Below are 15,851 nucleotides of genomic sequence, written 5' to 3' on the forward strand. Positions count from 1 at the left end.
TAATAGAGCATTTAATATATTTAAAACTTTGTGTACTCTTTAACTGTTTAAGGTTAATGTTTATTGTTTTTGTTGACTTTTTGTGTTGGATTGTAGTCCTACTGTTAAAAAATAAGGGGAAAATTAATTGTATTCAAGCCCATTTTCCATTCATTTTGTATGGTATAATTTTACTGGATATTTGTGATTCATTTATCATAAACTGTTTTCTGGTTGTAGGCCAGTACTGGCAGGTTGTCTATAAGGCCAAAATCCTCAGAACAAACCAATCTTTATTTCAGCAAAGTTAAATCATTTGAGTGCCTTGGTCCATGCTGAGTTTGGTAAACTTCAATAAAAAATGTAAATGAATCATGACTCATGGCTGTATTGCTTGAGGGTTAGGGTTTTTAGCCACCTTTACATAATTTTGAAGTGCTAAAATTGGATTTGAATCTTTTCATACGCCTGACACTGATCGTTAAGTGTTGGTAACATCTCCATCAGAGCTCACGGACATAATCCCCCCCTCCTCATCATAATCATGACAAAACTCACAGAGGGAGAGCCGTTGATGTGGAGGACCTCCCTGTGTCTGATGAAAGGTCTGTGGTTATGAACTTTGCAACCGAGCATCGAGATCATTTACACACAGATGAGCCCTCCAGTGGCACAGGAGGCCACTCAGCCCTTTCAATGAACAGAAAGGAGAGTCGGGGATGAATAGTCGCTGTTAGGGGTGAATAAAGGCCAACCTTTCAGTCTGACATAATGTGAGATTACTGTGACGGGGTACATGTCTGGTCAGAATGGCGTGAAGTCACACTGTAGTTCATCTCAAAAAGTCTGGGTGCAGCATACAAATATGGTAATGTGGGTCTGGTGTATACCCTTGCCATGCAAATTTCATTGTCCTCAACTTTGAATCCTTGAGGGGCTACTGTGTTGTAAATGTCCTACCATTCTATTTAAAGTGTGGTATCAAGTCATTTAAGGGAAAAGTTTGATATTTTGGGAAATGCACTTCTTTCCCAGAATCAGATTAAGTGTTACATCTGTACAGTAAATATGAAGCTCCCCTGAATCCAAAATCTGCATAAAAGCACCTCTGGAGTTCCAAATTTACAAGTCGTGTCTCATTATGCCAGCACAAAAACTCTGGTTCTGGTTGCCTGGAAGCAACCGGAGACTCCAGGAAATTAGTGGTCATATGCAAGAAATAGTGCAGCCCCTGCCAAGCAAAGAGTTCTCATTTTACACTTAGTACGTCTGTTAATTAAAGTTTTTTTTAATCAGTGAGTTTTTAAAAGCGCTGGTGGACGGATAAAAGAAGAATTTCGCCATGTTTTCAGTCTTGGTGCTAAGCTAAATGTCTGCTATCTCTAGCTTCACACTTAGCCTACTGTACATGAGAGGGGTTTAATTCTAAACTGAACGCGTGGTAAGAAAAAAATAAGTGTATTTTCCAAAATGTTTTATTATTCATTTTAAACCAAGGTTTGAGTCAGAGCTAAGTACAGTGAATTTCAATTTCACAGGTGTTTCTGAACATATGATCGGTATCCAACCCTCAGCACACACAGACACACTAAAAACATGGACGCCACGAGGTAATCACATTTTCTGCCTGTTCCCTCGATTAACTCGCCTCTCTGTCAGTGTTTCCTCCATCTCTTCTCTGCACCTCTCCTCTCTCCTCTTTTTAACCATCCAAGAATCTCTCTTTTCTTCTTGGCCTAAGGGTGCGACTGGCTGCTGGTGCCAGATCCGAGGACACCAAATGGGAGCTGTAATTATCATTGCTCGAACACTGTCCACTGTCAGTGTGTTCTCCAGCAAAACAATAGGGATCCTTTGGAAGTCCTGATCAAAAGCTTTGGCCTTTGATCACAAGGCAAAAGGGGAAAAAAAACCTAAACACTGCAAAATCAAGGAGGAATGTCCCAAAGAGCGCGTTGGAGAATGGAGGCGACAGCTGTCCAGAAGACGTCCTCAGCTCCTCCTCTGCTATGACGTGTTGATGACAGGAGCACAGGTGTTTGGTCTGTGTTTGATCTGATCCATGTTCGAGAGGACTGAGACAGTGAGTCATGCTGTTGCTCGTGTCTGTCAGATAGCACCTGGTATACGCTCCACAGCAGGCCACATCTCTATGCCTCTGTAAAGGCACAAGCGGATCTTGATGGAAATGTCGGCAAGATCACACTGTACACCCATGAAGATATTTCTTGGATGGAGGTACTCTGCATGACCCAATGAGTGTTTACAGAGAAGGTTACTTTGAATGCTTCGAAATTAATTTGCAGCTGAGTGACAGAAGAAAGTAATAATTGAAGCCCATTTTGAGGGCCTTAGCCAAAATCTACAGGGGCACAAGTCATGCTGCTTCAGCGACAACAAACTACAGCCTCTGGAACCTTTGAAACCCTGTGTGGTCATTTTCTCGCGGAGTGATTGAAAAGAACTGTGGTGGGTGGGAAAGAAAAAAGAGCCCCTCGCCACTCATAATACCAATCTTATGTATGTAGACGAAAATGGGAGGGTTGGGAGGGGTTGGGGGGTGGCAGTCAGACTAAGGCACAATTTTAAAGCGCTTATTGAATTGCCATTACAGCTCCTGAGACTAATTGTGGCTGTTGTGTGTCTCTCGGTGGCCTAGGGGGCTCTGGAGTGGCCCTGTATGCTCTTACTCAGTGGGGTCTTCAAACCGAGTGGCCCTGAAAGAGAACAGGACCACCGTAGATCAATGGCAAACCTTTCACTCTTTCACAGACCCTCGCTAATCCTTCTCATTTGTCTGCCATTTGTTGAAGCACATTCACAGTTCCCTGAATTTAGGATTAGGCCTTGTTTTGTTACAAAAACAGCCCAAGTTATAATGCTGAATAGATGGACTCAAGGGTGGACGATGGAAGAGAGTGCATGTGAGCTTGCGAGCATGTGTGCGTTTGAGTGTGTGTGTGTGGTTATTGGGTACAGGCTACGTTCATGACCAAAATTAATAAGAAAAACCTATTCAGTGTTTCGGCTCAATTCTCATTCCATTCCAAAAATGAGTTTGTCGTCTTTTCCAGATGACTCGCCGTCGCCCTTATGTTCACAAAGCACAACAGATCAAATCAGCAGTGTCCTTGTAGAAACTGTGCCATGTGATATAAAAATATTTTCCAAGATTTAACACAGTCACAGTTAAGTCATAGAATTTTGTCATTTAGCTTTGCTCAGTCAAAAACGAAAACACAGGCCTTCCAACAACTCTCATATTAACCTGTTGTGTCTGTTAATAAATCCTCGATTTACTGTGTGTGTTTGTGAGCTGGTGCACATAGCAGAAGGCAAAGACGGAGTTCATGGTCCTCAGTCTCCTTTTCCAAATAAAGACTTCATAAAACAGAGGGACAACATGAACAAATTGATTCATCACAGTCAAATTCCTGCAAAGGAAATATAATTTCACTGAAGTTACAATAATTCCCTTTGAAGCCTCGAGGTTTGTCTCCATTGTGCTCTGTCTGACCCTGAGACTATGCTTGGACAATTTTGGCAGCCTGCAGCAGAGCCATCAGGCCGCAGCCTTCTCATCACTGAGTGGATTAGTGCTCATGTCTGAAGCCACTTAGTGGACATCAGACAGGGCTGCTGAGTGGCACATGCGCCACAATTCCCCTAAAGCTGTGCCATGCCACGCTGCAGGTATGTGGTGCAGACCGGCCAAACCCCATGTCAGGCATTCTCTGGATGCCTGCAAGTGTGCCAGGCACCAGGGGACGAGGTCGAGAGATGAACGGAAAGATGGCTCTCATGAATCAGAACGAAGGAGAGGAAAAGAAAGGAAAGCAGATGAGAGAACATCTAATATGGGTCAAAAACAAGTATTATGATGTCACAACATTGGTGTTTGCATGTGACATCAGACTAAATTATTGTAAAAGACTTCTTCATGTGTTGATATTTCATTATTCCTTCAGAGACTTTCTGGACTCAACCACAGTGAGGTTGCCACGCCAACCAATAGAGACTTGAGTTTATACAAACGCAATGTAATTTGCTAATCAGTGAGCTCTACAGTCTAGGAGTTTTCTAAATCGTGTTAGCAAATGTCCTAAACCGAATGCCTGAATGTACACAAACCTGGTAGCTAAATCGATCTTAACATTTCCAACTCAGTTAGAGCACAAATATATGAATATTAAAAGCAGGGATAAGTGTGCATTTCAAAATAGAGGTCAACATGAGGCATGAGATTGCATGTTCTCCGTGTGTTTGATGTTGGTTTTCTCCGGGTACTCCAACTTCCTCCCACTGTCATAAAACATGCAAATTGGGGTCAGGTTTATTGGAGGCTCTAAATTGACTATAGGTGAGAATGTACATTGTTGTCTGCCTCTGTATGCTGGCCCTGGGATTCGGTGGCGACCTGTCCAGCATGCACCCTGCCTCTCGGCCAATGTCAGCTGGGATTGGCTGCAACTCCCCCACGATCCTCAAAGGATAAGTGATATGGATAATTGACGGATGGGTGAATCTATATTGACTTTCATTTCAATTCAAGTATATTTGTATACCGCAAGACACTCTCTGTCATAAGGTAATTTTCATACAATATTTTAGAGACTGGCGGTCATCTTTCTCAATCATTTGGGGTGAGAGGAGAAAAGAGGGGAAAGAACCACATCCTTGGGAGACATGTGAGGGCCCTCAATTCATCCTTTCACACTATTCAGTTTCTGTATCTGGTACTATCCCACTGTTTTTCACACAGATGTAACACTGTAGTTTATAGTAATATATGCAATGAAACGACAATAGCAAAAATGTCCACATATAAAAGATCACAGAGAAGGTGGTGGCATCCTAAAGGGGCACAGAGCAGTATAGAGTGTAGCCAGCTGAGGCAGGCCAGTCACATGTTGGCCAATGTCCCAGTCAACATCATGAGGTTGTCTTTGGCTGTTCGTGGCTGGAAAAGACCAAAGTCAGTGCTGCTTCATGCAAAGTTCCAGCGGTGCCAAAGCCTATCCACCCTGCCCCTCAAGCCCTGCTGAGTGTGAAGTAATTCTTCATGCCAGTGAAACAAGACAGACTCTGTGTTTCACCACTGCATGCATGAAGAGGTTTTTCTTCAACACTCCAGTTTAGGGTTTTTTTCAGTTGAAAGATGAACAGGTGGATGTTCTTCCTGAACATACAGCACATGTACAAATACTCTTTTTGATATAAAGTAGATGAGAAGTTTTTTGTTTTGATTACGATCCTTGGCTTGTGTCTGACTAAAGTCAAAGTCTGTCATGTTAGTGGTTAAAACAATGGATTAAAAAAACATACAGGCGCACTGTGAAAGGTAACAGTGAAATGTAGACCTAGGGCACTTCACACCTACCTTCAGACTTTACAGTTCAGTAGTACAGTTCAAGCACTTGAACAGGTGTGAAAGGCGCATCGGACCAGGATCAATGAACCAAAATTTCGTCCTGATCAAATTAAACTTGATTAAAGGTTCGGTTGGTTTCAGAAGTGAACATTTTGGGGGGATAGTTCAGACTTTCAGACCAATATTCTATAAAGGTGACCAATGGATTTTAACACATACACACGTTTTTTTTTTAACCTAATCTGTGTATGAAGTCCATGTTTTTTTTCCAGTGCTGTCTCCTCAACATGTCATTTCACTAATAGTAACAAACATACAAACTTTAGAGGTTGTTTCCTCTGATACATTAGGGCATTCATACAGAGTCAAACCACTGTAAACTCTTATTGCACTCAATACCTAGCGTCTAAAGGACAAATCTTGACGGTATATTGACAAAGCCTGTACATTAAATATAAATGCTGACGTACAAACTTCTCCACCCTCAGCACCAGACTCAGTGGCGACAGAATTGAGGCTTGAATGGAGAGAAGCTATGCAATGTATAGTTTTGTCTCAGAGCTTGAAAACCTCGGAAATATCTGATGTGGTTGTTGTCACAAGCTCTTTTTAAGGCCAGTTTTTATAACTGTATCATCAATCCGACAGATCACAGGAAACCAGATAGTCTGTGACTATTTTGTAGATTAATGCTGATGGAGATAGCAACTGTACAAGAGAGGAATATAAATTCTTTGTAATGATATGAAAGCATGAATTCGAAGAGCTTCTCTGGTTATTCTTTGTCTTTGCTTCATTCATAAAACTGATCTAATAAGTGTGTTGATTTAAAAATCATTACTTTCAAGTGGTCGTGTTTTTGAATATCAGTCCACAGCAGCATGAATAATTTCTATACCTTGTCCCTCATAATAAATATTACGGATTTGTATTGGATTGTAATTCAAACAATTTTGCTTAGTTATTTGAATGTACCACAGAGGTCAGAGGGCTGCACGCAGTAACATATATAGAAGGCTCAATTCATTTTATATTTGTACTGATGGAAGGGTGGCTCCTTCTGATGGTCAAAAGCAGCGTAACTTAAAATGTCTTATAACGAACACTGGCCCCCTCTACTGGACATTATAAAGAACTGAACATTGTAACAGTATCAGTGGGGGTTTACATGTTACTTCATTGATGGTATCTAAATAGTGATGTGTAAAGAGGCGATGCATGAAGGTTCAATTTAACAACTAGATTTGTTAACAGTTCTTACAATACATGACACAGAAATGTGAGGCCGGAGCGGAGTTGGATTTTTGATTGAAAAAGGGAAACACTAAAATCACGTACCACCATATGAGCAGATAACTGAATAAACAAAGTTCTGTTGGTTAAATAATAATAAAAACATTGATGTGCCATATTTTTAATCTAGTCTTTGACAAGCACTGCAATACACTGCATACGGCAACTGACTGAACGTACCACAACCTAATGATGGACGATAAGTGGGGCAGATGACAAGAAGAAGTCACATGCATCCTGATTTCTAAATGGTAGACTCATGGGTTGTTACAACACTGAGTCCTCCAGCTGTTACTGTGACTGTCTGTTTTTTCTTCCCCTCACTGTGCATTTTGTGTCGTTCCTCTGAAACCACGTCAGCTGGGCGCCAACCTCTCGCCGCAAAACTAACTCCTATCCATTCACAGACAGCTGGTCTCACTATGGACTGGTGACTTTCTAAGCTCTTCAAGTTGCTTCCAGTGACTTGATTCCAATTCTAAGCTTTTTTTAAATTGGAATTTGTTTGAATTATTCTTTATTGAAAGTCTTTTTTGAATGATGTGGAGATGAAAAAAAGATAGTAGATTATTTGTGTGTTATAACTCATAAGAGATTGTGGTATTTTTCCATTACTGTAACCTGATGAAGCTCTGACCACAGATTATACACATTTATACATATATGTGAACTACAAAGATTCACTTGTGTTTTCTTGCCACTGTATGAACCACTGGAACATTGTCACTTGATGTTTCCATGCTCTAAGGCTCTTCCTCATGTGCCCTTGATATTTGCTAATCAAAATGTTCATTCATACATTTCACCGGCTGACTCCTCTGCACATATTTCATGCCTGTTTGTTAAATAACCAGAGGGTCAGTGAGAATACTTGATTCACACATTAATATAATAAATGTCACTAAGTGGCATGTTCCACTTGGGTCAAGAGAAATACAGAGGTTGAGTCTTAATGTTTCTTCAGATTGCTCACTGTTAATGGTTAAATGACCGTGAGTAAAGAATTTGTATCATAAATGTGACTGTAAGATTCCAGTTTGGAGCTTCAGACTGTGGTTTCTGTTGCTAATTTAGTTTTGGTGAACAGTATCACATTGACAAAATCAACAACAGCTCAAAGGTCATATTGAAACATTAGATTCATATTTCAGTTCAATTCATCAAATAGCTCTCAGTAGAGCACATACCTCGGCCAAACAGTCCCTTTGAAATGTAATTATTGGTATGATATCCTTTTTTTTTTTCATCAAGTACTAAAATTATTTACTGGGAAAATAATGAAAGTGTTGAAAAACCTCAATGTAAAAAAATAAATAAAAAGTGAGTAAAAACTTCCTGGCTCTGCCCCCTGGTCTGAATCCACACCAAAAGTTAAGGAATTCTTTCACAGAATCTCTTGGAAATCCAATGATTAGATATTGTGTAATCCTGCTTAAAATCAATCTTACATAAAAAACCAATGCACATACATATCGACAGGAGTGAAACAAAAACCTCAATGGCCGAGCTAACTAAAGTTAATTTAGGATGAAGCAGCTGAGTTGAGTCCAAACAGTGAAAGAGAGCGGGCTGAGAATTTCCAGGGATATCGAATCTACGTACAGAGATTAACATAAATGTACAGCTCCATAAACGCGAAATGAACAAAAATGGCACTCAGTCGAGCGCATACCTCCTCCAAGACCCATTAGTCACAACAGTTCAATCTATTCATATTCAATCTAGCTTCAAGCTAATTCAGCTGGCCCAAGTTTTGTGGTAATCAGTCCAGTAGTTTTTCTGTTGCTCATTTAGTTTTGGTGCAGCATCACAGTGACAAAAGCTGACAACATGGCAAACGTCCAAACAAAAAAGTCAGAGGAGGTCTTTCCAGAGAACTGCACAGAGAGGTGAACATAAACCTACAGATCCAAAGATGCTAAATGAATGATGAAAATAGGAAATAAATAAGAGGAATACTACATTTGTTAAAAAGTGTAGCCTATGTGAAGGCAGAAGAACCACAGGCTTTGAATTCACTGTAACAAAGGCCATTCTGCATGACCACTAATTTCTTCACTGACCACATGTACCTGTTACTCTAGTGATGCAGAGAGGATATGGCCAAAGAAGTCGAGATGAAGAAAAGGAAAACCACAGGGACACTTATGGAGAACACTAAGTGACACTTATTGAGCACACAATGCATGCTTACACAAGGTTCTGCTGTTTCACCCTCTGACATGTCGTAGACAAAATGATAAGATGGTCAAAACAAATCATACAGGGCAAAAATGCCCCAGATAACTTAAAGGCACAGTTCACAGATAAAAACATTATACATCCTTATTTACTCACCACTATGACGATGGAGGGGTGGGTGACGTGTTTGATTCCACAAAACACTTTCAGGGTTAAACAGTGTTGCAGCCAAATCCAAAACAGCTGAAGTAAATGGTACTCATTCTTCAGATCTAAAAAAAAAACATAGTCTCCATGCTGCTCCAGTGGTGTCATCCAAGTTTCTTTAAGCCCAGACATTCACATTTTACTAGAAACAACGTCATTTACATCGTGTTTTAAGCCGCTTTGAGTCAAATTTGAATGTCTGGGCTCACACAACCCTTTTATTTCATGACTAGACCACTTTTTTACCTACTGTTATTTTATTTTGTCCTTTTGTTTTCTGTTTGTGTTCTATATCGTCATCCTCAGTCTGGTTTTATATACTGTTATTGTTTTGACAACTGGACATCTGTATTAGCCAGTCTATTAATAAAGGAAAACATTCTTATGTGATATTTACAAATGTTTTTGAGGGTAAGTTTGATGAGGAATATATATTTAAATCTAAGCTTGCACTGAAGAGGCTCTGCTCTCTACAGCACAGATCCAACTGCTTAGGTAAAGAATATGAAAGATGGATTTCTAATGTCCTACTGAAAAAACACAGATATGAGATAGAGGTTTTTTTTGCTGCTTTAACTAACATGGACAGAGTGTTACCAATAAGTGTGTATGCTTGATTGCATAGTTAAATTTGTATAACCTTGCAATTGGATTAAGGTCACATAAATCAACCGAAAAACCAAGCTTGCCTGTAAGCTGTTCATTAATAATGAAAGGACTTTTTTAAGCATTTGTTTCATAACTGTGAGACCACTGAGGATCACATGCAATACTGTGGTTTCTGTGGTTCATCTACTTTGTCACAGAGCTCAAATAAATTCTTAAGTGAGCTTTGTCGAGCAGGATCAGGCTGGAGTTGGGGGTGTGTCTTGGAATCCAGCTGTCCTAAATGAAGAAGGTTCCTGTGATGATATAGACAACATTTACCCCTACACGATATTGTTATGCCTCTGTGCTGGCGACAACCAGTGGCCGTTGTCTGTCTCATTACCGTAAACGTGATATCGCAAGAACCAGAATTTCATCAAATATTCACTTGGACTCAAGGATTAACTGATTTGATTCAGTGGTTATAGTTCAAGGTCATGGTGGGTTAAAAAAAATAGTTTTTGGCCTCTTGAATGTAATATCTTCACTTTGATCAGTTGTACTTGGACCCAAAGATTAACTGATTATCTTTCAGTTGTCAAATGTAAAGGTTACAGTGACCTTGTAAAAACTGCACTGGTTGGCGGAGGCCTACAACAGCAGTGTGGTGATACTAGTTTATACAGTGAATCTGTCCCTTATCCTTTTTCACTTGCCTCTATCATAGATGGTGTTTTTAACATAAAATTTAACATAACATTAACTTACAAGAGGGTGCCACAAGAGGTCCTAGTAAAGTTGTTGATGAGCTGAGAGTGGTAGATACGCCAATCATTGTGGTCCCAAACAAACTGGAGCGGCAGGAGCCCCGGATGTAAGTCCTCATAAATTTCCGGCTGCTGAATCTGTCAATCAGGCGGACTGCACCAAGTTCAATTTGTTTTCTTCGAGTGAACACCTTGTGAAAGGGTGTTTTTGTAAAGAAATTACGCAGTTCCACTTGAGGTCACCATAGCTTTGCTGGTCAGCTCACAGCAGAAGTAATTAAGTGAGAGGCGATATACCTGAGCGGGTCGACCAATCACAGTGAACAATTAAAAACGTAAATGAATACCTATTTGCTGGAAATAAAAGTGGGAGTGTCTGGGGCGCAGAGAGCCTGTGGAAAATCCACAACAATCAATTAAAGAGCAGTCTCAGATTCCGTGGTTCCCAAAAGTTTAAGGACCGATATTCACAGCCATTTGGCCGGCGCCCCACACCAGGAAGTGTATGTATTTAGACAGAAATGAACCAAACACAATTTGAAAATAAATTCTATGGAATGCTCAGGTGCTTACGGTCTACCAGGTGCATTGTATGAGTAAAGTATTAATATCTAATTAAAAGATGTATTACATATTTAAAAAGGGGTTTTGTCTCAGAGTTTTTGGAGGGCACGGCCCCCCCACCCTGTATTAAGAAGCCACCACTGGTAGGTGGATATGACACAAACAAAGGTTTCTGTCAAGGCCTGCCTGTCCTTCCATAAAAAGACAAAAAGCAACACTAAGCTTTTTTTTTTTACCTTAGAATGGCCTCAGCAGATTGAAAATTAAATTGATGGTAGATACACATGGAATATGGAGAATAGTGCCACTCCTCTCCTTGAATGCCTTTTCTTGCTCTATAAAGCTTTTGTTATCTCCTATGAGAAAAGTGTAACCAACTGATAGTTGCAGTTTAAATTGCCAGAATCAGGCCCAGCAACATAACTAATGCTGAACTGTAGATCAGTTCAAACATTTAGAAGTCAGTAAAAATGTGGTTAGCTTTGGTATTCAGCAAAGAATATGAAAAATTCCAAACAGAGTTTGGTGCATTTGTTAAAGTGGCATCTCCTCTGGTTCAGGAAGCTGGGGGGCTTGGGTAATATCCACTGTTTCAGTTCATGAGTGGGTTAACGCAGTCAGACATCCACTCAACAGAATGTTTTTTCCCTATTTGAGATATGTGGCTGCAGAGGGCGCTGCTGCGAAGTAAAAGTTACATTGTTTTGCTTAAGATACATATATCTCCTCTCCACAAATGTTGTGATGAGTCTTTAACTGAAAATGTAAAATTAAGAAACATGGTGAATGGTCTGTATTGATATAGCGCCTTTCTAGTTTTGATGACCACTCAAAGCGCTTCACAGTACAGGTAAGTGCCATTCATCCATTCAGACACATTCATAAAGTGCATCTATGATCATGATTTTTCTATGAGGGGCAATTCAGGGTTCAGCATCTTGCACAAGGTCACTTCAGCATGCAGATGGGGAAGACATTGATTAAACTGCCGACCTACTGGTTAGAAGACAACCGCTCTACCCCCACGGCCAAAGTTGTGTGTGTTCCACATGTTTTATGAGCTTTATCTTCATTACAAGAACATACAGGACAGTTACACCTAACACTTAACTGACTCATTCTATAGCACATCTGATAGGCTACAGAGATATGTATACGTTGAGGCAATAATGAATTACAGCACAATGAATCATTTAGAGGGATAACAGATATATTGTATGGATTTTTTTTTTGGCGCCCTCTAATGATCAAATAATGGTTGGCTGTGTTTCCTCTGTTGCAGTTTGCTTCAGAACTCTAATGCATGTTTCAGTGGACTCTATAGAGTTAATTTACATAAAAGAGTCTTGATTTTGCATTTGATTTTTTTCATCAAGAGAAATTTACTACAAAGTTGAGAAAGGCTGAATAATGCAATGTTAAAGAAGGTGATAAAATAAAATGCATGGAAGGGTGAAGGGTTTAATGGAGATGCAGATGAAAATATTACCTCATTGGTGGAGGTCAAAAGGCAAACTTCTGCCACTGGGGGTGTGTGTGTTGTGTTGTATCGCCAGCAAATTGGGTGTTAGGGTGTAACAATCAGCTCAAATATCTCCATACAAATGTTTTAGTTGTGCTTTCATGGGAGAGTAAAAAGTGAAGTGTGATATGATGATATGATACTGATGGAGACAAAGGCAATTGGGCTGGAGCAAGCGAGTCCTTATCCATATTTTCTTTCTTGCATTTATTTTTTGTTTAGTTTTGCATTTATTGTTATTATTTCTATTCATTTTAATACATGAGTGTTTATGCATGTGCTTGTATGTGCGTTTATACAAAATCGTAATTTTGTTTTTATGCGTTTTCATTATTTACTTTCTTCCATTCCTTCTGATTAATTAATGTTCCCCGAGGAGAAATATTTTTGTGTCTAAGTACTCTTTCAGTGTTTTTTGCAAAATACCTTAAAACATTGTCTTAATTTGTTTCCTATGATAACATTCTTCATATTACAAGGCAATACAAAATTTAAAAGTTTTTCCTGTCTTTACTTGAGCCCAATACAAATTCAACAGCCTTAAAATGCTTTTCTTTTCTGATTCACGTCATATTCAACAAGAACATTCATCAAAGTTTAATACAGTTATGGTGAATTTAATAAAGATGTATTTTCTGTTCCCAGCAGATGAGTTCAGTTTCAGGCTGTGGTATGTTGCGTGACTCAAAACCACATTCCTTCTTCAAAACTGTTTTTTAAACACAAGTAATGTAACCTTGTAGAAAAGAGGAAACTGATGTAACTGTCTTTCATTTAGCAATAACAAAGGCCACATTTATCTGATGAATTTCCAATCACCTTAATTGTTGACAAAGCTGAAAAAGAGTATAAACCTCAATTCATCACCGTCAGCAATTGCTGTAGTTTCTACAGTAAAGATTCACAATAACATATTGTTCTATCATTTTAAAAAGTTGCAATGCTTCATTAGTAGGGCTGGGCAAGTTAACTTGTTTTAATCGAGTTAACTCAAGTGATGAGTTAACTCGATTAATTATTTTATCTCGCATTAACTCAGGTTTGGTTATTTATTGTTTTATTGTGAAAGTCAGGCTTTTATTTTGTGAAAGTCTGTTGCTGACTGCTGCGGAACCGGAAAAAAGAAAATAATTGGCGGATAAACAACCATGGATAAGGGTACGGAGCTTTTACATGGCCATTTTCATTTTAAAGTCCTTCCAGACGGCGGAGTCGACAGAACCAAAGTAATTTGTAGCCACTGCCAAGGTGAATTTTCTTATCACCGGAGTACTTCCAGTCTAAAATATCACCTAAATGCAAAACACACAGTTGATATCAGCAAATGACTCAACGAAACAGCGAGTGGAGCGAGGCTTCGGCAGACTACGTTATACGCAGGGAGGAGTATAGATTTTTCATAACGAAGAGGATAACATTAATGCCCTGGCAGTGGCATTGACCTTTAATTTTGTATTTGCTTTGATAACATTGTTATGTTGAGATTTACACTGAATATTTTATTTAACTGCTACTGTATTAAATGCTGTTGTTAAAAGTGTTTGCACAACAAATGTTATGGCGCTTTCGTTCATATGGCAGAACATTGAAAATAAAATTGCGCTATACACTACTTTTTAATTCATTATTGGATTTTGCGTATACAAATGAGATTAATCATGATTAATCAGGGAAATCATGCGATTAATCGCGATTAAAACTTTTAATCGTTGCCCAGCCCTATTCATTAGTCCAAAATTATTACAGTAGATATAATGTTATTTTTTCCCGCTGCAGCATATTGTCATAAATTATGGGTATTCATGTTACTGTTGATAATTACAGTGTGTTGCACAAGGGAGTTTGAACGAGCAGCTTGACACGATTGGATAGTAGATGTGGAGGAGCACCAGTGGCGTCCATCCACACTAAAATGCAGGTTCAACTTTAATTGCCTAAATGGCTCAGCCACAGAAGTAATAGTGCCTGAGAGGAGGAACAACTCTGTGCTTTCTCAGGTGATCAAGGCCATTTGGCTTTGAGGAATTTGAATGGGATGAATTTTGGCTCAGCAGTTGATGAAATTAATAAAAAAACATCAAGCTGGTCTCAATTCCAACACTCCACAATGATTTTCAAATTTGCTAAACTACTTAACTGTTTTCTACCGGTGGGGCATGACCCAAGAAAGAACCCACTATATTGTGGGGAATATCTAGATCAGAGGTCTTCAACAGGGGGTTGATTAGACAATTTTTTAAATTTTTTATAATTTTTTTTTTTTTTTTTTCCAGGAATTTAAATGTCTTTCAATACACATTAACATGCATCCAACATATTTTGAGGCTGATTTGACCCTCTGACAACCTCCATCCATCCAAGATTAGTTAAGTTGTGTGCTACCCATCAGGGTCCGACATCTCACTAACGTGGGAGTATGTGTGCCATCCACAGATAGCTTGAGGATTCACTGTCCCTTCTACATGTATGTCTAAAATAAAAACATGAATCTGTGAATTACTTTAATAGCTCAGTGTTGTATGCAAGATGTACAGTGGGTACGGAAAGTATTCAGACCCCTTTAAATATTTCACTCTTTGTTTCATTGCAGCAATTTGCTAAAATCTAAAAAGTTCATTTTATTTCTCATTAATGTACACTCAGCACCCCATCTTGACAGAAAAAACAGAAGTGTAGAAATTTTTTTAAAATGTATTAAAAAATAAAAACTGAAATATCACATGGTCATAAGTATTCAGACCCTTTGCTGTGACACTCATATTTAACTCACATGCTGTCCATTTCTTCTGATCCTCCTTGAGATGGTTCTACTCCTTCATTGGAGTCCAGCTGTGTTTAATTAAACTGATTGGACTTGATTAGGAAAGGCACACACCTGTCTATATAAGACCTTACAGCTCACAGTGCATGTCAGAGCAAATGAGAATCATGAGGTCGAAGGAACTGCCCAAGGAGCTCAGAGACAGAATTGTGGCAAGGCACAGATGGCCAAGGTTACAAAAGAATTTCTGCAGCACTCAAGGTTCCTAAGAGTAATCCTTAATCCTTAAATGGAAGAAGTTTGGGACGACCAGAACTCTTCCTAGACCTGGCCGTCCAGCCAAACTGAGCAATCGTGGGAGAAGAGCCTTGGTGAGAGAGGTAAAGAAGAACCCAAAGATCACTGTGGCTGAGCTCCAGAGATGCAGTAGGGAGATGGGAGAAAAAATCCATAAAGTCAACTATCACTGCAGCCCTCCACCAGTCGGGGCTTTATGACAGAGTGGCCTGGCGGAAGCCTCTCCTCAGTGCAAGACATATGAAAGCCCTCATAGAGTTAGCCAAAAAACACATGAAGGACTCCCAGACTATGAGAAATAAGATTATCTGGTCTGATGAG

The sequence above is a fragment of the Limanda limanda genome, chromosome 9 (genome assembly GCF_963576545.1).
Source record: "Limanda limanda chromosome 9, fLimLim1.1, whole genome shotgun sequence".
Classification (NCBI taxonomy): domain Eukaryota; kingdom Metazoa; phylum Chordata; class Actinopteri; order Pleuronectiformes; family Pleuronectidae; genus Limanda; species Limanda limanda.